This window comes from Suncus etruscus, chromosome 14, assembly GCF_024139225.1.
Source record: "Suncus etruscus isolate mSunEtr1 chromosome 14, mSunEtr1.pri.cur, whole genome shotgun sequence".
Classification (NCBI taxonomy): Eukaryota; Metazoa; Chordata; class Mammalia; order Eulipotyphla; family Soricidae; genus Suncus; species Suncus etruscus.
Window position 1 is genome coordinate 17,802,677 of NC_064861.1, and position 25,467 is coordinate 17,828,143.

The window sequence follows — 25,467 nt, forward strand, 5'->3', positions numbered from 1 at the left end:
TGGAGTGCCTCCCCCCCCCACACACACACACACACACAACAGTGCCACAGATGGCGGAGGTGTTGTTCTTGAATAAGATATTCCTTTCCTCAATTTCCTCTGACCTTCGGAAGCTTCAAGAGAATTCAACGTGCCAATTTTCTTACTAACATTTCCCAGCTCTGTGAAGAAAAAATAACCTCTGCTGGGGGATTTTGGGGTGCACAGGATGGAGGGGAACAGAGAGCCTGGACTCCCTCCCCAGTCCAACACAGACCACCAGTTCTTCTGCACAGCCTGCCCCTCACAACAGAGACTGGGAAGAAAGAATATGTCTGTTAAATGTTTGCATCTTAAATCCAAAAACTTTCTCCCATATGTTGTTACTGGCAGCCTGAGATCACAGAAGCACTTTTTTCCCTATGGTTTCTGAATGGAACAACTTGTCTCTTCCTGCTGCTTTACAAGCATAAAGAAGAGGAAATAAATATGAGCATTTGGGGAGTAAGTTACAGGCAAAGGCGGAGTGCCTGGCAGCCTGACACTGCAAACATTCAGGCCGTTTTCTCTTCCTCTTTCCCTGGCATGTGAGGGATTTGGTGTATTTCTCATACAAAAACCTGCTTGTTGCACATGCCCTGCTTTCTGGTTCTTGCTCTCCAAAAGAAGCCAGTAGTTGCAGAGAGCGGTGCAGTGAGAATGAATGAGTGTGATATGGAGAGCTCAGAACTGTGGCACCGTGTTCTAAGACCCATCTCACTCCCTCACTTGGTTTCCAACATACCATCTTGCCTTTCTGGGGTTTTCTACTAGTCAAAGCGGAAAGGAAGGTGGGTCAGTCATATCCTGGGATCTCCTTTTCTCAGAATTAGCTGGACATGTCCCTACACGGACTGTTTTTAGATGCCCTGTAATGCACGTATGCCTTTGTAATTTAAAATTTAGTGAGTGCTTTGCATGTGGGGAGCCTGGGCTTGAGCCCTAGTGGAACCAAGTCCCCTGAGAACTACCAGGAATGATTCCCAAGCAGAGAGCCAAGAGTAGCCTTCAACCAATGCTGAATCTAGCCTCCCAAAATAGATAGCACAAGAGCATTAGGAGAGCAGATAGGGTGCTTGTCTTACAAGTGCCCTACCCCAGGTTCGATCCTGAACCCTGCCAGGATGATCTCTGATCACAGTCAGGAGTAAGCCCTAAGTACCACCTGCTGCGGCCCAAAAAAGGCAAAAACAAAATGAAGACCCAAACTAAGTATCGTAGCTAAAATAAAACATACCAAAAATAAGCAACACTTTTTTTTCACTTTATTTAAAGAGCATGTATCACAATAGTTTTCCAATAAAGGCAGATGATATTAAATGGAAAAAAAATCTAGAGGGCTTCCAAGATCCACCCCAATACAGCAATGGCCTAAAGGGGACCATCTTACTAAGACTTCCATAAAATACTACAATCCTTTTTCTCAAATGCTAATTTCTCTCTTTAATCTGCTGTTCTCACAGATTTCTTCAGTCTAGTAAATGGCAATACTCATCTTGTGGTCGCCCCGGCCAAAACTTGGCTCAACTCTTACTTCTTTTCCTCCCATGAAGTCCTTTCTGCAGGGCACCCTGGAAAAGGTCTTGACTCAGAAAGCCACCCCCTCTCTCCCCATTTGTACACTCACTCTGAAAGAGTGAGACCATTGGACAGAGCACTGGCCTTGCACATGGCAGACCAGACCCGAGTCTTATCTCCAGCACCACATATGGTCACCTGAGCATAGAGCCAGGAATGATCCCTGAGCAAAGCCAAGGATATCACAGGGCCGAGAAGGGGGAACTCACTTGCTCACTCAGTTTCAGAGCTTAAAGAAAGTAACAGTAACAGGCTGGAGCAGTAGTACTGTGGGTAAAGCACTGGCCTTGCTTGTTGTCAACCCAGAGTTCAAGCCCAGGCACTCAATTTGGTCCCCCTAAGCTCCATCAGGAGTGATCCTGAAAGCCTGGAGTATGCCCTGAATTCTACCAGGTGTGATACTTCCTACCCCACCCCCCCAAAAAAAGAGAAAATAGAATGAAAAAGACAGTACACTCACATCAACAACTCTGGTGGAAGTTTATGTTTTGATTTAAAAAAGAATGCAAACCCTGACTATTTCCCAATTAAAGCAATTCAGGAGAGACTTTGTAAAACAGTTGGGGAGTAGAGGTGACCAGCAGAATACCTGAAAAAACAGGTTGGACATTGCTGGGTCCAAGGATCCTTCTGACTGTCAGAAGGGGGCCTTTTCTGTTTAGAGACTCAGGTAGTCCCCCAAGATTCCTGACTTCTGAGGCTTGCTTCTCAGAACCACCAAGTCCAAACACAGACTAGCCTGTTTGAGTGTCAGGAGAGTCCAGAAGAAACTTGTTTTTTCCAAACTGCCAACACTTCCCCAGGCAGACCGAGCTCACGCACATCCTATCCTGCCTTCTCTGATGCTTTCTGAGGAGTTGGGTAGGCTCACACCATGCAGAGAAACCTAGGCCAAGCTCTCTGCTTCCTCTGGGAACAGACCTAGGCCAGCACCTAGGGCAGAAAGAAACCACACCCACAGGGAACCGGCACCGCTCAGGGATCTAGAATGGTCTACACTCCGGATGCACAGCTTCTCAATTGCCTCTTTTCCCTTCATCTTTCCACATTTTACTTGCTAATAATCTTCAGAGAGCAGAAACTACCATCAGGATACCCAGCGCTTTCTTTCCTCTCTGCAGCTGGGTGGGGTCGAACTGAATTAATTCTAAAAATAATACACCAGGCGCCATGGCTGATGATGCACGGAGGGTCACTGGGAATGAGGGCTCAAATTCAGGTATCTGTCCTAGTACCTGGGTTATGGCCCTGCTCCCTGGGTTGGCTTCTGCCTGCCTTACTCCCAAAGGGATGCAGACAACTAGTGGGTGGTTATTGAGCAAGCAAATGTGGCAGCATGGAAAGGGCAAAACCCATTTTACCAGGAACCAGGGAAGTCCAGAGAAGGAGTGAAATGGAATGGAGTGAAAGCATGTAAGTGGGGGACTCCATCAAGAGAGTATGGCTGTGATTGGTGGCTCCATATTCCTGCAGGGTTTGGAAGCCTAGAAGTACCAACCTATGCCAAGTGGTGTCCATTGCTAGGTGGGCAAGTCACTGCCAACCTGTGCCAGCTGGTGCCAACCTGTGACACCTATTCATTTCTGTACCTGCCTTGCTTGACTAACCATCAATGCCAGCCTATGCCAGGCAGTGCCATGTGATGCCAACCTATGCTAATCAGTGCTTCCAAATTGTAGTAACTTATAGTAACTCAACCAAATAAAAATATTTAGAAACAGAAAGTATCAACAGAAATATTTATCAACAGAAAAGCAAACGTGCAAAATAAAAAAAAAAAACCTTGTAATCATATAGAGGCCAGTACAAGTTACATTTTAATTGGATTATCATTTCTTTTATTTGAAAAATGATTCTGAAGACTGTAGATGTAGTACACCACGTAGGGTGCTTGCTTTACATATGGCCCACCCCAGATTCAATCCCTGACACTGCATATAGTCTCTTAAACTCCACTAGGAGTAATTACTGAACTCGGGACTAGAATTAAATCCTGAGAACTGGTAGGTATAGCCTCAGAACAAATAAAAAAAAGATTATGATAAAAATCCTTCAAATATTCAAAGAGATTCTGAAGGGAAAAGAAAGGAGAGGAGAGGAGACAGGAGGAGAGGGGAGAGGAGAGGAGGGAAAAAAGCAGGAAGGAAGGAAGGAAGGAAGGAAGGAAGGAAGGAAGGAAGGAAGGAAGGAAGGAAGGAAGGAAGGAAGGAAGGAAGGAAGGAAGGAAGGGAGGGAGGGAGGAGGGAGGGAGGGAGGGAGGGAGGGAGGGAGGGAGGGAGGGAGGGAGGGAGGGAGGGAGGGAGGAAGGAAGGAAGGAAGGAAGGAAGGAAGGAAGGAAGGAAGGAAGGAAGGAAGGAAGGAAGGAAGGAAGGAAGGAAGGAAGGAAGGAAGACCAGAGAGATAGCACAGTGGGTACAGTGGATAGGATGTCTGCCTAATAAGTGGCCAATTCGAATTCAATCCCATATGGTCCCCTGAGCCTGCCAGGAGTAATTTCTGAGCACAGAGCCAGGAGTAACCCCTGAGTACCACTGGGTGTGGCCAAAAACACATACCAAAGATGAAACTAAAGCACTATTTAACAAATGCATACAAATTAATTCAAAAAAGATAAAAATATATTATCCCCAAGCAAAATAATATAAAAGAAATTCAGGTGATACACTCCAGAACTCCAATCAACTTTAGAAGTGTATTTAGAGACTCGACAAAAGTAAAATACACAAAAGAGATAGTATCAAATGAAAAGGCTCTACATGGACCAGGAAGTGGTTTAATAGTAAAGCAGTTTACTTGCAACCATAAGGCCCTAAGTTTAATTCATGACACCACCTGGTCCCCTGATTACTAGTCAGGAACAACCCCATCCTTGTAGTAAGCACCACATCGTTGGTGTAATCTACAGAACAAAATAAAAAGCTTTATGTAACCTAGTGATTTGAGAAGACAGTTGCTCTAACACAACTTAGAAAGAACTTATAGAACTTAACAACAAAACCTTAATCAAAAAATGAATAAAAACCTGAGCCTGCCCAGAGTGACTTCTGAGCACAAAACCAGGAGAAACCCTGAGTGCTGCCAGGTGTGGCCCAAAAACTAAAGAGAAAAGAAAAAGGAAAAGGACCGTGATCTACTTCTATTTTAGAAAATATGATTAGGAAGATTACAACCTTAACCAGTTGTAAGAGGTAAGGAAATAAAATTTTTAGTGAAGAAACATGCAGCCCTGCATGTTTTCTGTTTACTCCTCAACATTTCCTAGCTGGATTAGCCAGGACTGTGAAAACTTGATGTGAACTAGTCCAGACCAAGGCAGCCAAATGTTGATATGCCTCCTCTTCCTGTTTTTCAGGCCAAAGACCTAGAAGCCTGTAACTGCCCTACAATGCTTCCAGATGAAGGCCCCTCTCTGAATGTATGCCTGGCACGGATCTCCCTGCCAATGCTTTTTGGTCTGTGGAGCACTGATGGGAACTAGATCTTGAACAGCAAACCAGGGAAATGGAGGATTTCTCTGTTTTGATGCCACTGACAAGTGATTTTTATGATAGGACCAGGGATGGAATTGACTCAGTAGCAGAACACATGCCTCATATGTGTGAAGGCTTGGTTTTGATCCATGGTACCACATGAAATAAAAATGTAAAATTTTATGATGTAATTCATGCATAAAATAAAATATTTACATGTAAACAATTATGGAAAAAAGTTAATAGTAGGGGAAATATGCAAAGTATTTAACAGCCAATATTTCTGGGAAATAGATATGCTGATTTTTTACAAGGGGATGAGCAACTTGAAAATATCATTTTGTTCATAGGAAATATTGCTTTTTTTTTTCACTTATTCGATGGGGAACCAGCTATTGAACTCAGACCTCATTCATGTGAAGCAACAACATGCTCTGCCACTGAGCTTTTGTCTTCTCAAAATCCCGTGTAGGTATGTTTGAAATGGTCTATGAGACATAAGTAGAACTATGAAAACAAAACCAGTTAAAGAGAAGCCGAAGTGATAGTACAGCAGGCCGGATGCTTACCTTGTACATAGCAGAACTAGGTTTCATGCACAGCATTCCATATGGTCTTCCAAGCCCTGCCAGGAATGCTCCTTAAGCACAGAGCCTAGAGCCCTGAGCACTTCCAGGTTTGGGAAGGGAAATTAGCTCAAAGAAAAGTGGTGCCATTTGGAGGAATATACACTTAGCAGAAATAGATATCTAGTATAAGTCAGAAACCAAGAACTCAGTGCCACTCCCAGAGATGAAAGGTCGGTGAAAAAAACAATATGAACCTGTGTTTGAAATTACTGAGATAATTAAATGTCACTGAATGAGTCTTACATATATATATATATATATATATATATATATATATATATATATATATATATATATAAAACTACATATTAGCATAACCATGTATAATAATGCCCCCACTCTCTTTCTGATATTTATATTAAAATATAATATATATGAAAGCCATTTATAAGAAAGCTGAACCTATTAAAATCAGATGAAATAAACCAAGGCCACCAAATTCACTGGATTGTTCTTGAGAAGAAAACTTAAAACTGACTCCACAAAAATAACACCTTTTTCCTTGCCTTTTATTTTAAAAGGACTGTACTTTGCTGTCCCAATATTTCTAGGGAGTCATTGAAACTGGTCGGTGATGAGTGATAAACAATAACCTACAGCTGCCAGCACTGAGTCCTTGAAGCCTTTGCTTGTTGTGAAATACAAGAAAAGCAACTGAAGAAAAAGGATTTGGTGTCGGTCAAGGCTGTCTAAGGGAAAATTGAATTATGAGACCCAGAGACCGTCTTCTCAAGGTCTTTAGAATTGTGTGTTTGAAACAAACTAGCAACTCAGATTCAACATCGCTTCAATAGATCAGTCCTGCAGCTGAAAATTGGGGCACTCTCAGGAGAGGTGGGTCAAGTCCTCGCCCTGCTAAAGCCGTGGCAGTTGTATCCACATCCTAAAATCATCCTCATGCCAATGGCCCAAGTTTATTGCTTTATCATGGTACTTCGCAGATTCCTAACTGACCAAAACTCCAAATACACTGGTATTTGGTTTAAGATCTCCTATAAATTCAGACAGCCTCCTCTCTCTCTCTCTCTCTCTCTCTCTCTCTCTCTCTCTCTCTCTCTCTCTCTCTCTCTCTCTCTCTCTCTCTTCCCCCCCTCTCTCTCTCCCCCCTCTCTCTCCCCCCCTCTCTCCCTCTCTCTCTCTCCCTTCCTCCCTCCCTCCCTCTCCCCCTCTCTCCCTCCCCCTCTCCCCCTCTCCCTTCCCCTCTCCCCTTCTCCCCCTCTCTCTCCCCTCTCCCCCTCCCCCTCCCCCTCTCTCTACCCTCTCCCCCTCCCCCTCCCCCTCTCTCTACCCTCTCCCCCTCCCCCTCCCCCTCTCTCTACCCTCTCCCCCTCCCCCTCTCCCCCTCTCTCTCCCCTCTCCCCCTCCTCCTCTCCCCCTCTCTCTCCCCTCTCCCCCTCCCCCTCTCCCCCTCTCTCTCCCCTCTCCCCCTCCTCCTCTCCCCCTCTCTTTCCCCTCTCCCCCTCCTCCTCTCCCCCTCTCTTTCCCCTCTCCCCCTCCCCCTCTCCCCTTCCCCCTCTCCTCCATCCCTCTCTCTCCCCTCTTTCTCTCTCCCCCCACTTCTCTCTCTCACCCTTTTGTACTCTGGAAGCCATGGCAGCCATAACCACGCCTTATAGCCACCACCATGTCAACCACAGAACTTGAAATTCGTGGACAAAAATCCTCAAAATTTTTCAATCTGAAACCCTAGTAGGAACACACCAAATTAGATCCCAATGTAGAATAGAAACCACATGGTTGACAGGCAAAACCTACCACAGTATTATCAACACACAGCTTAGTAAACCTACAGACAATGACTTAATGACCCCCATTGCGAGAAATAATAAATTTTAAATTTTTTCTTTTGCTGTAGTTTTTCCTGATAATTTTACTACCACTTAGTTATAAACAATATAAAGTAAATTATTTTGTGCCTGCGGAGGCAGCAGGCTTAGGAGTAGGTGGAAATCCTGGAACAATGGCGGAAGGAATGTTACACTGGTGGTAAAATTGGTTTTGGAACTTGGAATGGCAGAAACAAATGTATTATGAGCCAATGTATAAAGCACAGTGTTTAAGTAAAGTAATAAAATTTTTTTAATAACTTGAATTTAAAAAGCGGATTTAAAACAGCATTCTCAGATTCAATGCTATGCAGTGCCAAACTCAGGGTATCCAAACTCAGGGCCTCACATTGGCACATATGTACTACAGCCCAATTATACCATTATTGCCCCTTTTTTCAGGTTTATTTTTTGTGGGTTTTTTTTTGGGGGGGGATACTGCTCAGGAACTAACTCCAGATTTTCTGTTGGGCTGGATGAGGGGGATCAAGGGTTGCTTCTGGAGGTGCTCAGGTATCCCTAAGATGTCTGGGATCAAACCTGGGACACTTGCCTACAAAGCTTGTGCTCTAGTTTTTAGTGATCTCTGCACCAATATTATTATTATTTCCCATTTATAAGTTGACACACTGATTTTTTTTAAAAAAATTATATAATTCTGACTACTCATACAATTTAAAAGCATATTTCACTTCTTTTAAATTTGGCTTTTCTCAAAAGAGGTGCACAAATACATCTAGGAATTAAGTCTATTATAAATTAGTCAGAGGGATAGGCATAGAATAATGTCATTCATTTGTGAGATATATATTTTTAAAAATATAGTATGACAGAATTATATCACTTATATGTGATATTAAAAATAACTGCATGAGAGTGAGTAAGAAATGGCTGCATGTGGGGGTTTCCAGGCAGAGTGCTGATTGCTCTACCTGCAGAGTCTCCACCTGGCTGTGCTTCTTCTGAGGAAACTGAGGACCTGAAGGGAGCCCTGTCCTACTCTTCTCTGTCTTTCCTGAACTCTGGAAGCTCTCCTCAGAGCCCTGGGAAACGAACCCCAAAAAAACTACATTCGGAAGCTAGCCAGCGAGCCAGTGAGTGAGTAAGATGGCTGGATGTGGGGGTTTCCAGGCAGAGTGCTGATTGCTCTACCTGCAGAGTCTCCACCCGGCTGTGCTCCTTCTGAGGAAACTGAGGACCTGAAGGGAGCCCTGTCCTACTCTTCTCTGTCTTTCCTGAACTCTGGAAGCTCTCCTCAGAGCCCTGGGAAGTGAACCCAAAAAAAAAATACATTCGGAAGCTAGCCAGCGAGCCAGTGAGTGAGGAAGAAATGGCTGCATGTGGGGGTTTCCAGGCAGAGTGCTGATTGCTCTACCTGCAGAGTCTCCACCCGGCTGTGCTTCTTCTGAGGAAACTGAGGACCTGAAGGGAGCCCTGTCCTACTCTTCTCTGTCTTTCCTGAACTCTGGAAGCTCTCCTCAGAGCCCTGGGAAACGAACCCCAAAAAAACTACATTCGGAAGCTAGCCAGCGAGCCAGTGAGTGAGTAAGATGGCTGGGTGTGGGAGTTTCCAGGCAGAGTGCTGATTGCTCTACCTGCAGAGTCTCCACCCGGCTGTGCTCCTTCTGAGGAAACTGAGGACCTGAAGGGAGCCCTGTCCTACTCTTCTCTGTCTTTCCTGAACTCTGGAAGCTCTCCTCAGAGCCCTGGGAAGCGAACTCCAAAAAAAACTGAAGCTACCCAGCAAGTGAGTGAGTAAGAAATGGCTGGATGTGGGGGTTTCCAGGCAGAGTGCTGATTGCTCTACCTGCAGAGTCTCCACCCGGCTGTGCTCCTTCTGAGGAAACTGAGGACCTGAAGGGAGCCCTGTCCTACTCTTCTCTGTCTTTCCTGAACTCTGGAAGCTCACCTCAGAGCCCTGGGAAGCAAACCCCCCAAAAACTGAAGCTACCCAGCAACTCTCCTCAGAGTCTTGGGAAGCGACCCCAAAAATACAGCATTCTGAAGCTGCCAAGCAAGCGAGTGAAAACTATGCCTGTCCAGTGGGGCCCGACTGTGAAAAACTGTGAGTGCTGCCTGTGTGTGTCTCTCTACTATCCTGCTGCGTGAACCTCCTGAGAGTGGGCTGAAAAGAGGCTCCAGAAGGCACTTAGCTCCACTTCGCTACGCAGCCGTGCGCTCTTTCTAAAAAAATAACACCATCACAAGAAGAAAATAAAACACACTAAGAACTGTGTTGGATCACAGAAGCAAGAACTTCTCTCCAGACTGTCTTCTCTGCTGCATGCTCGGGCCTAAGATTTGATCCTGTGTGAGGGTTCATCCACGGAGGACTCCCCTACCTTGGAGGCAAGCAGGCCCATCCAGAAAGGGCGGAGCCAGAGAAGTGTGCTGCCTGCATCATATAACCAATGAATACCACCACAACACGTAGAAAAACCCCACAATACAAGTGTGACAATGGGGAAACAACGCAGGACAGCATCAGACATAGAGAATGAAGATGACAATTCTGATGACCAGTTAATGACCAACCAACTAATCAACCTCTCACATAAAGACTTTAGAGTAGCAATATGGAAGATGCTCAAAGACCTCCAAAAAACCATGGATAGAGTGGAACAGAACACTAATAATAATCAAGAAAATATGAAGACAGAAATCACAAAACTCCAAACTGAAATAACATGTCAACTAACAGGCCTGAAAAAATCAGTAAACGAAGTGAATGACAAAATGGATAAGCTCTGGGACAGGGTATCAGAAGCTGAGAATAGACTTGGTGCTGTGGAAGATGAGATACATAACAATTCCATACAGCAGGAGAGATTGGAAAAAAAACTTAAAGCAAATGAACAGAATGGGAACAGATGAAAATAGAAGTCTATGATAAGATCAACAGAAACAACTTAAGAATGGGAACAGATGAAAATAGAAGTCTATGATAAGATCAACAGAAACAACTTAAGAATCATTGGAGTCCCAGAGACCCAGGAAGAAAATTTCCAGGAAGAATCAACGGTCAAGAACATCATTAAAGAGAAACTTCCAGAGCTAAAGAATATATGTGATCAAATCCTGCATGCTCGAAGAGTACCAACCAAAAGAGACCCAAGAAAAACCACCCCAAGACACATCCTAGTCACAATGACAAATCCCACAGATAGAGACAGAATTCTGAAAACAGCAAGATCAAAAGGGGAAATTACATTCAAGCAAGCATCCTTGAGATTTACAGCAGACCTGTCACCAGAAACACTCAATGCCAGAAAGCAGTGGTGGGATATTGTGACAAGACTGAATGAAATGAATGCTTCACCTAGAATAATGTACCCAGCAAAACTCACTTTCTGGTTTGACAGAAGAATACATGGTTTCACAGACAAAAAACAGCTCAGAAACTTTATAGACTCAAAACCAGTCTTAAGAGAAAAACTGAAAGACCTAATTTAAAACAAGACTAACCAAAAGACACACCAAATTTCGATATAAAGATGGCATTAAATCCCAGGACAATTCTTTCTCTCAACGTCAATGGACTAAATGCACCAGTTAAGAGACACAGAGTGGCTAAATGGATCAAAAAACTCAATCCAACCTTCTGCTGCCTACAAGAAATGCACCTGAATAGTCAGAACAAACATAGACTCAAAATAAAAGGCTGGAGAAAAATTATCCAAGCAAACAACACCCATAAAAAAGCTGGAGTGGCCATACTAATATCAGATAATGCAAACTTTATACTCAGGAAGGTTGTAAGGGACAAAGATGGACATTTTATATTAATCAAGGGGTATGTAGAGTAGGAAGAAATAACTCTCCTAAACATATATGCACCAAATGAGGGGCCAGCAAAATATTTAAAACAACTGTTGACGAATCTGAAAAACAATATCAATAACAACACAATAATTGTGGGGGACCTCAACACTGCTTTGTCAACATTGGATAGGTCAACCAGACTGAAACCCAACAAGAATATACTAGACCTGAGGAGAGAAATGGAAGAAAGAGGCCTAGTGGATATATATAGGACACTCCATCCCCAGAAACCTGGATACACATTCTTCTCCAATGTACATGGGACATTCTCCAGGATAGACTACATGCTGGCACATAAAACATATCTCCATAAGATCAAGAGGATAGAAATTTTGCAGACTACCTTTGCTGACCACAAGGCTCTGAAATTATTTGTGAATTCCAAAGGGACTCAGAAGAAAAACTTTAACACCTGGAAGTTAAACAACCTCATACTCAATAACCAGTGGGTCTGAGATGAAATCAAGGAGGAAATCAAAAGGGTCCTGGAAACAAATGACAATAAAGACACAAACTATCAGAACTTATGGGACACAGCAAAAGCATTACTGAGGGGAAAATTTATAGCTTTGCAAGCACACATCAGGAAGGAAGAAGGTGCTTACCTGAGTAGCTTAATGACACAGCTAATAGAACTAGAAAGTACTCAACAAAAGAACCCAAAAATAGGAAGACAGAAGGAAATAACAAAGCTGAGAGCAGAAATCAACGAAGTGGAAACCCAAAAAACAGTCTGAAAGATCAACGAAAGCAGAAGTTGGTTCTTTGAAAAAATAAACAAGATTGATAGACCACTGGCAAACCTAACAAAGAAACAGAGAGAGAAACTTGATAACTCGTATTAGGAATGAAAAAGGAGAGATCACTACTGATATGACAGAGATTCAAAGGGTAATCAGAAACTACTTTAAAAAACTCTACACCACTAAAAATGAGAACCTGGAAGAAATGGATAAATTCTTGGACTCTTATAATCTTCCACGGTTGAAAGAAGAGGATGTAGCATATCTAAACACCCCCATCACCATTGATGAAATAAAAATGGTAATCAAAAGTCTGCCCAAAAACAAAAGCCCAGGCCCAGATGGATTCACTAATGAATTCTATCAAACTTTCCAAGAGGAACTACTACCAATCCTGGCAAGACTCTTTCATGAAATTGAACAAGTGGAAACACTCCCAAATAGCTTTTATGAAGCCAACATCACCTTGATACCTAAACCAGACAGAGATGCTACGAAAAAAGAAAATTACAGACCAATATCGCTGATGAATGCAGATGCAAAGATCCTCAACAAAATCCTGGCAAATACGATCAATACCTCATTAAGAAGATCATCCACTACGATCAAGTAGGTTTCATCCCAGGAATGTAAGGATGGTTTAACATCCGTAAGTCTATCAACATAATACACAACATCAACAACAAGAAAAATAAAAACCACATGATCATATCAATAGATGCAGAGAAAACATTTGATAAGGTCCAACACCCATTCTTGATCAAAACTCTCAGCAAGATGGGAATGGAGGGAACCTTTCTCAATATAGTTAAGGCCATCTACCACAAGCCAGTGGCAAATATTATCCTCAATGGAGAAAGACTAAAAGCCTTCCCTCTAAATTCTGGCACAAGACAAGGCTGTCCTCTCTCACCACTCCTATTCAACATAGCACTGGAAGTACTTGCTATAGCGATTAGGCAAGAAAAAGATATCAAGGGAATCCAGATAGGAAAGGAAGAAGTCAAGCTCTCACTGTTTGCAGATGACATGATACTCTACTTAGAAAACCCTAAAGACTCTACCAAAAAGCTTCTAGAAACAATAGACTCATATAGCAAGGTGGCAGGCTACAAAATCAATGCACAAAAATCAATGGCCTTTCTATACACCAATAGTAATAAGGAAGAAATAGACATTAAGAAAACAACCCCATTCACAATAGTGCCACACACAAACTCAAATATCTTGGAATCAACTTGACTAAAAATGTGAAGGACCTATACAAAGAAAACTATAAAACTCTGCTCCAAGAAATAAGAGAGGACACTTGGAAATGGAAACACATACCCTGCTCATGGATTGGCAGGATTAACATCATCAAAATGGCAATACTCCCCAAGGCATTATACAGATTCAACGCTATCCCTCTAAAGATACCATGACATTCTTCAAAGAAGTGGATCAGGCACTTTTGAAATTTGTTTGGAACAATAAACACCCTAGAATAGCTAAAGCAGTCATTGGGAAAAAGAATATGGGAGGAATTACTTCCCCCAACTTTAAACTTTACTACAAAGCAATAGTTATCAAAACAGCATGGTATTGGAATAAGGACAGACCCTCAGATCAGTGGAATAGGCTTGAATACTCAGAAAATGTTCCCCAGACATACAATCACCTAATTTTTGATAAAGGAGCAGGAAATCCTAAATGGAGCAAAGAAAGCCTCTTCAACAAGTGGTGTTGGCACAACTGGCTAGCCACTTGCAAAAAATTAAACTTAGACCCCCAGCTAACATGATGTACGAAGGTAAAATCCAAATGGATTAAAGACCTCGATATCAGACCCCAAACCATAAGATATATAGAACAACACATAGGCAAAACTCTCCAGGACATTGAGACTACAGGCATCTTCAAGGAGGAAACTGCACTCTCCAAGCAAGTGAAAGCAGAGATTAACAGATGGGAATATATTAAGTTGAGAAGCTTCTGCACCTCAAAGGGAATAGTGCCCAGGATACAAGAGCCACCCACTGAGTGGGAGAAACTATTCACCCAATACCCATCAGATAAGGGGCTAATCTCTAAAATATACAAGGCACTGACAGAAATTTACAAGAAAAAAACATCTAATCCCATCAAAAAATGGGGAGAAGAAATGAACAGACACTTTGACAAAGAAGAAATACAAATGGCCAAAAGACACATGAAAAATGCTCAACATCACTAATCATCAGGGAGATGCAAATCAAAACAACAATGAGATACCACCTCACACCACAGAGAATGGCACACATCACAAAGAATGAGAACAAACAGTGCTGGCGGGGATGTGGAGAGAAAGGAACCCTTATCCACTGCTGGTGGGAATGCCGTCTAGTTCAACCTTTATGGAAAGCGATATGGAGATTCCTCCAAAAACTGGAACTCTAGCTCCCATACAATCCAGCTATACCACTTTTAGGAATATACCCTAAGAACACAAAAATACAATACAAAAATCCCTTCCTTACACCTATATTCATTGCAGCACTATTTACCATAGCAAGACTCTGGAAACAACCAAGATGCCCTTCAACAGACGAATGGCTAAAGAAACTGTGGTACATATACACAATGGAATATTATGCAGCTGTCAGGAGAGATGAAGTCATGAAATTTTCCTATACATGGATGTACACAGAATCTATTATGCTGAGTGAAATATGTCAGAGAGAGAGAGAAAAACGCAGAATAGTCTCACTCATCTATGGGTTTTAAGAAAAATGAAAAACATTCTTGCAATAATAAATTTCAGACACAAAAGAGAAAAAAGCTGGAAGTTCCAGCTCGCCTCAGGAAGCTCACCACAAAGAGTGATGAGTTTAGTTTGAGAAATAACTACATTTTGAACTGTCCTAATATTGAGAATGTATGAGGGAAATGCAGAGCCTGTTTAGAGTACAGGCAGGGGTCGGTTGGGGAGGAGAGAGATTTGGGACATGAGTTATGGTAATGTTGCACTGGTGATGGGTGGTGTTCCTTTTATGACTGAAACCCAAACACAATCATGTATGTAATCAAGGTGTTTAAATAAAAAAAATAACTGCATGAATAAATGCAATAGTCTAAATAGAAGTTGTCTCAAACATCCTTACTCCCAGAGTATAGTGAGGAAAAAGAACAAAACTGAGTGGAAGAAGGGAAGTACAAATATAAAAGGATGGGGGCCAGGGGCCAAGTGGTCTCGGGTGCATTGGTAGTGTTAAAAAAGGACAGAACTAAATATCCAAGCCAAAGACAACAACAATGGAATCAAGAGACCCAAACTTTAACAACCTAAACTTAAAATGGGCCTGTTATATTGTCAGGCTGGGGGCAAAGGGAATAGTATTATATGTATTTGGGGTATATTGGTGGAGGAAGGTGGGCAATAGTGATGGGATTGGCCTTATTCATTTTGTCTGAAATCCAATTATGAAGGACTTGTAAATCACAATGGTTTCAATAAAATTAAAATTTTAAAAAGATGGCATGATAATAATATCTAAGAACAATAGATATGAGATTTAGAAGGACTGGTCCATAGTAGGAAGTTTGCCACAAAGAGTGGGGGAGTACAGTTAGGGCAGAGAAGGGACCATTGTGATAATGACAGTTGGAAATGATCACTCTGGATTCTGAAAGGAAGTAAAATTATATGCATGATATCCCTTCAGTAACAATTTGGCAAACCACAGGTGCCTAAATGAAAGAGAGAGTCAGACACCCAGAAACAGAGGCAGAGACAGAGTAAAAAAATAAAGGTCTGCCATACTGCCATAGGAGCAGGTGGAGGAAGGCAGAGGGAAACTGGGGACATTGGTGGCAGGAAATGTGTGCTGATGAAAGGATGGGTGTTGGACCTTTCGAGACAGAAACTCAATCATTAACAATTTTATATCCACGAGAAAAAAAAAGTGAAGGTACCACATTATGTGTGCCACTTGAAAACCTTAAGGCTCTCAAGAAACTAAGTCAGTAACAATGATTCTGGGTCTAATCAGTCTCTCAGATATTTCAGAATCACACCTCCCAAGGATTGTCCTCATGGAAAAGAGCATGGTCTAAAGAGTATTTCCTCCTTTCAGCCTCCCCATGTCTCAACCAACCTGACAAGTCATTATCTTGAACCTCAGTATCATGCACTTTGTTTTGGCAGCCTTCACCCCTACCAGCCAATCTTATTTGCCCTTCCCTGGTTCCAAGTTGCTCGTCCCTATTTCTCATTCTTAAGCAAAGTATTGACTCCTTTGGCAAAACCAGTCACTTCTGTGGCTGAGCCAGTGGGGAAAATGGGGTAAACCCAATTCCCCTCTTCTTCTGTGCTTACATGAAATCAGCTTACATGAAACCCCACCTTCTTCCAAAATGGAACCCCTTTGACTTTCTTCCTCTCAGCAAAGATTTCCCAAGAGACCAGGGAGAAGGATCTAGGGGGACCTGAAGCCTTAAGAAGACCCAGCATAAGACCATGGAAATTCACACAAGGCTTGATGGCTGGGCATTGACTGCCCTTCCTCCATCTGAGTCAAACCTGACCATGTTCAGTGCGGATGCCATCAGAAAAGGCAGGAGCCAAACAGCCTTGGAGATCAATTCATTTAACAGGGTAAAGCATGAAGCAGCATGGAGGGGAAGGTGGCTCCCTCTAAGCCAGGGGTCTCAAACTCAATTTACCTGGGGGCCGTAGGAGGCAAAGTCGGGGTGAGGCAGGGCCTCATAAGGGATTTCACTTATCGAATATTTGCAATAAAAAAAATCGCATTAGTAAGAAAAAAAATCGCAAAAAATTTTATTAAACATGTGCATACCCCGAAAGGAACTGCTCAGGGTATATGCAAATGTTTAATGCGATTTTTTTTCTTACTAATTTTTATTGCGATTATTTGGTAAGCGAATAATCACGAATACTGCGATATTTGAAGGCCAGCCTCGGGCCACAAAATGTACGGAGGTCTGCAAACGGCCCTCAGGCCGCGAGTTTGAGACCCATGCTAAGCCCTGGCTTAGAAAAAAATCTAACATGCTTCTAACATGGCTGTCTTCTCTTAGTCATCTAACAACAGATACTCATTCTTGTTTCTTAATCTTCCTGATGCTGAAGATGATTTAACCCTTAGATTCAGGAGGACTGAGATATCCTGACCTCTCCCGAGTGTCCGTAGGATAGGCTATGGAATGTACACAGAACTAATGATTTCCAAGCTCTAGGAGAGCTTAGCACACTGCCATAGGCCTCACCAACCCTCAGCCAAAGAAAGAATGAAGAAAGGGTGGTGTGTGTATCTGTGTGTGTCTATGTGTGTCTGTGTGTGTGTGTGAATGAATGCACAGGTGAGGCCAGTTCATCGCAGGAGTGATCAATCTCCCACTCACCTAACAGCAGAGCTTTGTTTGACTAGGCAGCTTGTGCCCTGACCCAGAGTTCCAACAGCAATGGTAACAAGACTGGTTTCTTGAGTGAAATAAAGTGTTAGGAACCACTTAGACACAATAGTTTGACAGGCTTCTCATTCGGCTCTGAGCCTTGAAGTTACAGATTAAATCAGAGGAGTTTATTGTGAAAGTAAAAAGACAGGGAGTGAGCACAGAAGAGTTTTTACCAGGGCCCAAGAGACAAAAAAGGACCTAAGTCATTTGCTTTGCCTATCGTTGCAGCAGCAGCAACCCTGGAGCATTTGTTCAAAGTGTGAAGGACTAGCACTGGTGTTGGGCTTGAACAAAGCTGCCAGGTGGAGACTAACTGTGTTTCTCTGTCAGAAACTCAAACATTTTGTAAATCTTGGTGCTGGCCAGGCTTAACATAGAGAGAACTGGATGAGATGCTCCTCTTAGTCATAGGCCCCAGAATTGCCAGGAAAGGGTAAAGATGTCAAGGACTTGTCAGAGTGGCAGTAATGACTGGGGAGATTTTTAAGGCCCACATTGAGATGAAAGGTGATTCAGTGAATCAAACTCATTTTAAGGAAGGTGGACAAATTGTGTGTAGTGCTTATAAAAATGTTTTTCTATTACCCACATATTTTATTCATTTCCAATTTCAACCACATTCCCCTCACTGCAAGATGAGTGAAGAACTATTATTAGCAAAAAAAAAAAAAAAAAGGGGGGGGGGTCCCAATGAAGAGCTATCTGCCTTTTTGTTGAAAGCTCTTGAAAGCCTTGGGGGAACATTTTCAACTTCCTCTATGTTTATCATACTCGTGGAAAGCTTTAGAACAAAAATGAGTGAAAATGCCAAAGAAAATAATTTTTGCTGGTATGCAAATAAAATTAGAGTGTATTTCAAAGCAATATATATTCCCATTAATTTACATGCCAGATAAAATAAATCAATAATGCAAAGGAAAAAGTAATTCTGCATACAAAAAAAATTTTCTCAGTGAAATCAATATGTATCAAACATCTCCAAAGTAGTCTGGAGTACACTAAATTATTCCATGAAATACAGAAAAAACATATGCAGCAAAGAGGGAAGTGATTAGAAAACTAATATTTCTATAGATTTAAAGGCATAAGGTACAAATGAAAAAACCTGACTAATAGAGATTGGAAAAGCAAATTTAAAGCCATAATAAGAATTTCAATTACTTTCAAAATAACGAAGTATGTAAATAAAACTCCTAATCACTTTGGGTTTTTACATGTCAATAGCTATTTAAATTTGCCTAAATCAACCTAGTTTAAACTTTACTCAAATCACTCATCTATCTTCACTGCCAATTGCTTCTAATTAATTAGCATCTAATTTTCTTTTTTTTTTTTTTTTTTTTTTTTTTGGTTTTTGGGCCACACCCGGTAACGCTCAGGGGTTACTCCTGGCTATGCGTTCAGAAGTCGCTCCTGGCTTGGGGGACCATATGGGACGCCGGGGGATCGAACCGCGGTCCGTCTCCTAGGCTAGCGCAGGTAAGGCAGGCACCTTACCTCCAGCGCCACCGCCCGGCCCCAGCATCTAATTTTCTAGTAAAAGCCTAAAGTTACTTAATCTGATTAGGTCTGACTTTCCAAACCACTCTTTTTTGATGTTGTTTTTTAATTTACAGATGCTGCTTTTTTTCAATGTTCAAATACATCCCTACTCTTTTATCCTCTCAGGAACTCTTATTGGGCTTTAGAATTAAACATGTGTTAACAGAGGCCAGAGAACTAGTGCCACTTGCTTTATATAGCCAACTAGGTTCTAATTCCCTTGAGCACTACCGGGGGTTCACTCTTAAATACAAACCTCACCAAAAAAAAAAAAAAAAAAAAAAAAAAAAGGAGTGTAAGAGCCCATTACTCCCACTACTGCTACTGCTGACCTCCTTTAGATAAGTAAATACAAAAGGCCTTTTATGCTCCATAAATCATCATTGCCATTAAAAATCTGGGTTAGTTTGCCTACCATGATGAATTTCAACATGTGCATATTCAAGTCAAAGCAGTCCATTAGAATATTCCTAGGAAGTACTTTTTAAGATCTATAGGGTCAGAAGCCATAGTATAGGAGGTAGGGCATTTGCCTTGCATAGAATCGACCTGAGTTTGATTCTCAGGATTCTATATGGTCTCCTTAATCACCACCAAGAGTAATTCCTGAGCACACAGGCAGGGGTAAGCTCTGAGCACTGCTGGTTGTGGCTCAAAAGAAAAAAGATAGATGATAGATAGATAGATAGATAGATAGATAGATAGATAGATAGATAGATAGATAGATGATAGATAGATAGATAGATAGATAGATAGATAGATAGATAGATAGATAGATAGATAGATAGATAGATAGATTAGAGAGAGATAAGCCACAGATGTAGGAATCAAATCACAGGGGCCCCATTTTCATTAATGCAGCAGAACACCCCTCACAGGAAGGGGACCCAGATGCTGGGTGGGAGGCAGGAGAGAAAGAGATCAGTGACATGAAAATCTGCCTTGCAGGCCTTGAACAGCTTGAGATGGAGGAGACACACTTACCCTAGATAAATATGTTCAGTTTGGTTGGAAGTATTGGAAGTTCTTGATTTAACTGAACAGATCTTGTTGTATTTTTCCACTGTTCTGTCTCCTTATCTGTGCAAGTGGGAGGCATATTTCTAAGATGATGGGATGGAATGATGGGAGAGGATGAATGCAGATCTTAAGGTTCAAAAATAAAAAACCTTTTGGAGGAAAGAGACTAACGGGATTACTTGTAGATACTACTGACAGCCTGTGTACCGAAGAGCAAGAATGCTCTGGGAAGGAGCTCCTGAGAGCTGATACTCATTGAGCTGTTCCTGTAGAAAGGCATTGGACAATCCCAGGTGTCCACCATATTCACACTGAGGATCATTGATTCAGAGCTGATACTAGGCACAGCTGCTAAGGATAGCTTTGGGATAGCCCCATCAATTCTAGTGGAATTTATGTCTGTCCATATTGGACCATATATACTTCTCACTCTGAATTCTAGAATCCCAGGTTTCTTCCTTGTACACAAGAATCTACAGACACTTTATTTTATCCAGATCCAGGCTCTTTTCCAAGACAACCCACCCCTCCCCAAGCAATGAATCAGCTTCCCTCTCCATCACTCAGACACTAACCCAGCAAACAGGCTCTCAATCCTTGGTGCCACGTGAAAATTCATAGTGCATTTAAATGAAGTAATGATGGCCACAGGCTTTGGGTCTGCACATAAATCATTTTATTTAGATCTATAGACCCTATGTATAATGAAACTGACAATAGAATCATATGATCTCAGAAGTAAGATAGTTACCCCAGATGAGCCAGTGAATCCAACTGGGGAGGAGACATGTATCAGGGGATTGAAAATTATAAAATGGAGTGTTGGTGCCAATATTTAGGTGAGCTAAAGGACAAAGGATGTCAGAATAGATGTCAAGAGGTCTCTTAATCAAGAGAAGCAGTGACAATTACATGCTGCAGAGCTAAACCGGATGTTCCCCACTGCCAAATGAGTTCAGCATGAACTGCAGGATATTTATACTAGCACTTGTCCCAATTAGCCACTTGTGGGAGCTTCGGTTCACTTAATAGAGATTTTTTAAATCAGTATCATGGCAACTATATCAAATTATATGCTTCTCTCCTTCCAGTTGCATATTCTTGGGGAAATCTCCGTCACACTACCATTCCTCTCACATCTGGAAATCTGAGTTAATAAGGCCGATCTTCACTGATTTTATGATAGCTAAGTGTGTTAGTAATTGTAAAGGAAAGGTGCTGTATTGAACACTCAGCATATTTCCAATAAATATATTACATCTTGGGGGGCGTAGGGAAAACCCAGTTAGTACCCAGGGCTTATTTCTGGCTCTGACAGAGCTTACTCTCATAGCAGTCAGGGGAACATACATGGTGCCAGAGGATGGAGAAAAATTTGGCTGCATGCAAAGCAAGTACTTTGTCCTCTATACTGCCTATCTAACCCCAATTCTAGTAATTTTTATCTCTTTGAACTTACCCAATCAATCATGGGTTTGTCTTAAAATGTAAATGCTACTAATCTTTTCTATATCTGTGGTCAATTATTATGTTGGTGTTGGAAATTATTTATACCCTTATCCATTTCCCAATTTGTGTTTTTAAACTCATTTATAATTCTTTTCCTAAATTAAATTTTTAAAAAATTTTAATTTTTTAAAAATAAAAATAAGATATTTGCTTTGTTTTGTCTTGTTTGGGAACTATACTCTGCAGGACTCAAGGGTTAATTCCTGTCCTGATCTGGGCTCAAGGTTTACTTGAGTTTACTCAAGGTGGTACTGGCAGGAGGCAATGGGAAACCATGGGGTGCCAAAGATTGAGCCTCAGTGTCCTGCTTGCAAAACCTGAGCTATGCCTCTGGACCTGCTTCTGAGCTTTTTGCATAAATAAGAACTTGGAAATTCTTAACAGATGTTGGCAATTGTAAAAAATGTACACTTTGTCACTGCACTTTCATACTTACTCAGTGTAGTTGGGACTTCAGGAAGATGCCTTATGAAATGTGCTCCCTTAAAGGCAAATGAACATCAAAAGTGCCTATGATACAGACAGTACCAGAACAGATTGTTCCAACTTCCCTCTGCTACTCCAAAGCTAGGACACTCAGATAAATTGTATGTTTTCTATATAACAGAGCCCAGGGTATCTGTTTCATAAAGGTTATTGCTTTCCTTTTAAAATTGAAAACAACCCTCACTCATCACTGTTGGCCTGCCTGCATGCCCTGCTGTTGCTTTGTAGAAATGCTTCAAATACCTGCAGTCCTGAGGCAGATCTGACCAGTGTCTAGGGCACTGGCATCTTATCTCACTCAAGCTTATGTCAAAGATATCAGATTTTGTGCTGATACCCGGGTCTTAATGGTTCAAAGTGTCAACCTTATAGTCAATGCTGCAGATGTTACTATGGGGCCAAAAGGAAGAACAGTGATTATTGAACAGAGTTGGAGAAGTCCCAAAGTAACCAAAGATGGTGTGACTGTTGCTAAGTCCATTGACTTAAAATATAAAAATAAAAATATTAGCTCCAAACTTGTTCAAGATGTTGCCAATAACACAAATGAAGAAGCTGGGGATAGTACCACACACTACTGCTACTGTACTGGCACAATCTATTGCCAAGTTAGGTTTTGAAAAGATTAGCAAAGACACCAGTCCCATGGATATCAGAAATAATCACAAGCAGTCAGTTAAAGTTTCATCAAAGACAGCTTGGTTTATTTTATGGCCCTATCCACTATGTGCATTTCCTCACATGGCTTCTTTGCTCAGCCTATTCCAAGCAGCTTCTTCTCTGCTGTTCTCCATGATTCCTTGCTGCCTTTTTCTCCCTCCCCTTCTTTTTTTCCCCAACCGCAGACCCCTCCCAGGTGTGGGTGAGTCTGACCATCCAGGTGATATTAACATATGTCATTGTGAGAGGGATAACCTCACAGTGCTGTATTTGGAGAAGAAGAACTGATTAAATCTTGAGGATGTTCTGCCATATGACTTGGGGAAATTTGGAGAGACTGCAACCAAAGGTGATGCTGTGCTCTTAAAAGAAAAAAGCAACAAGGCTCAATTTTTTTAAAAATGTATTCAAGAAATAATCAAGCAGTTAGATATTACAGCTAGTGAATATGAAAAGGAAAAACTGAATGAACATCTGGCAAAATTCTCAGGTGACATGGCTGTGCTCAAGGTTGGTGGCACAAATGATGTTGACATGAATGAGAAGAAAGACTGAGTCATGGATACCCTCCATGCTCTATGAGCTACTGTGGAAGAGGGATTGTTCTGAAAGGGGAATGCACTCAGCTTCAATGATCCTTGCCTTTGACTCACTCAGGCCGGCCAATGAAGGTCAAAAAATAAGAATAGAAATTATTAAAAGAACACTCAAGACTCCTGCAATACCATTGCTGAGAATGCAGGTGTTGAAGGATCATTGATTGTTGAGAAAATTTTGCAGAGTTCCTCAGAAGTTGGTTATGATGCTATGGTTGGAGACTTTGTGAATATGGTGGAAAAGGAATCATTGATCCAAGAAAAGTTGTAATAACTACATTGCTGGTTGCTGCTGGACTTACCTCTTTGTTAACCACAGCAGAAGTTGAAGTCATTGAAATTCCTAAAGAAAAGAAGAACTTGGGCCCAGAGAGATAGCACAGCAGCGTTTGCCTTGCAAGCAGCCGATCCAGGACCAAAGGTGGTTGGTTCGAATCTCGGTGTCCCATATAATCCCCCATGCCTGCCAGGAGCTATTTCTGAGCAGACAGCCAGGAGTAACCCCTGAGCACCACCGGGTGTGGCCCAAAAACCAAAAAAAAAAAAAAAAGAAAAGAAAAGAAAAGAAGAACCCTGGAATGGCTGAAATGAGTGGTATGAGAGGAGTTATGGGAACTGGCATGTTATAATTCTTAGACTAGTGCTTTTCCATTATTAATAAACTGTAAGAAGAAGCTCAAAGTGTCCTCACCTGTGCCGGCCAGCAGCTTCAGTTTATTCGTGGTCGTGGAAAGGGTCTGCACCTGAAAAGGAAATGGGTGGGAAAAAGGGGAGCACCAAGGATTCTGATTATGGCATCGATTTATTTTTGAAATGCCATGACTTATATAGTTTTTACTCAAAGGGAGGAGGGGACAATGCAAAAATTTGTCAAGCATGTATTTGTCATCAAGCAGTTCAAAAGGTTTGGCATGTGCCTGTTAATTTAATACAAGTTTCCTGAGGAACATCCTATTATCACACCAAATGCTCTATCTATAGGTCTGAGTTTCCTGAGCCAGAAGAGTGTGACCTTATGGTTCTTTTGATCTGCTTCAACTCATGGCCAGTTGGCACGTACACAATTCAACTAAAGGATAGGCCTGTTAGAAAATGGCAGTTTGCTACAAGATGGCTGTACTTATGCTAAGACTGTGAGGGAGAATCTGGCTCCCTACACTCACCTATTACTTCAGAGAAGACCATTGAAGGAAAAAAAGCTGAAGTAAAGGCTGGATGATGCTTAAGAAAATCACTATAATCATCACTATATACTGGTTTCAGTTGACAACATATATGGTTTACTGCTGTCATTGTCCATTGCTATAGATTATTTATTTATTTTTTGAACTGGGAAGAGGCATTTAAGAAAAAATTGCCATCATGGACATTCATATGTACAGGTAGAGGAATAAAAAATGTATTGCTTATGGTTGTGGGCAACAGTGGTGAAGAAATTGTTTAACTACAAAGTTCTAGTTAAGGGCTGGGATCACCAGCTGATCCTGGAAGACGGGTCACTGTGGCCTCACTGTGCTGGCCTGTCGCAGGAGGTGGTTTCCTGATTCCATGGTCGTGCTCATCACTGTCAATGGCTCCTTATCAGGTCTAGGCTCGATACACCAGCACATGCACATGCATTGCCTTTTGTGGAAGAACATTCACTAAGCATGTTGCGATTTTCAAGCTGTGGCAGGGATGGTAGCCCTCCGGGTGATCCCTTTCTTTGCAGTACCCCTCAATGCACCGACACCGTCTCTTGAAGCATGAAGTGTAGTCAGAATCGAGCTCCTCTTTTATGCCGCATTCTTGGTCACAGGGCTTGCACTTTGATTGTTGTACTGGTCCATGTAGGTTCCTTTCGGGCACTTCTCGCAAGACCCATTGACAATATATTGGCCAGCCGAACAGGGATAGACGCCGACACCATCCTTCACTTCTTTATTTTCTTTAAGCCCAGAGGCTACCAAAGACACAGTGGAGAGCAGCAGCGATGGCAGCAGCAGTGACAGAAGCAGGAGCAGGAGCGGGAGGAGGAGCAGTCACCAACTCGGGGTAGGCGCCATCCCGAGCACAGCAAGTTGCGAGTCCAGATAATTTATTTTGTACTTTTGAATAAAAAGACATTTGTACATTCCTGATGACTGAGTGAA

General features: G+C 41.9%; 1 pseudogene; it reads left to right on the forward strand.

Annotated features, from left to right (window-relative positions):
• The first annotated feature begins 2,766 nt into the window (after nt 1–2,766).
• LOC126028308 (60 kDa heat shock protein, mitochondrial-like) lies at nt 2,767–25,323 on the forward strand (annotated as a pseudogene).
• Nucleotides 25,324–25,467: the final 144 nt, after the last annotated feature.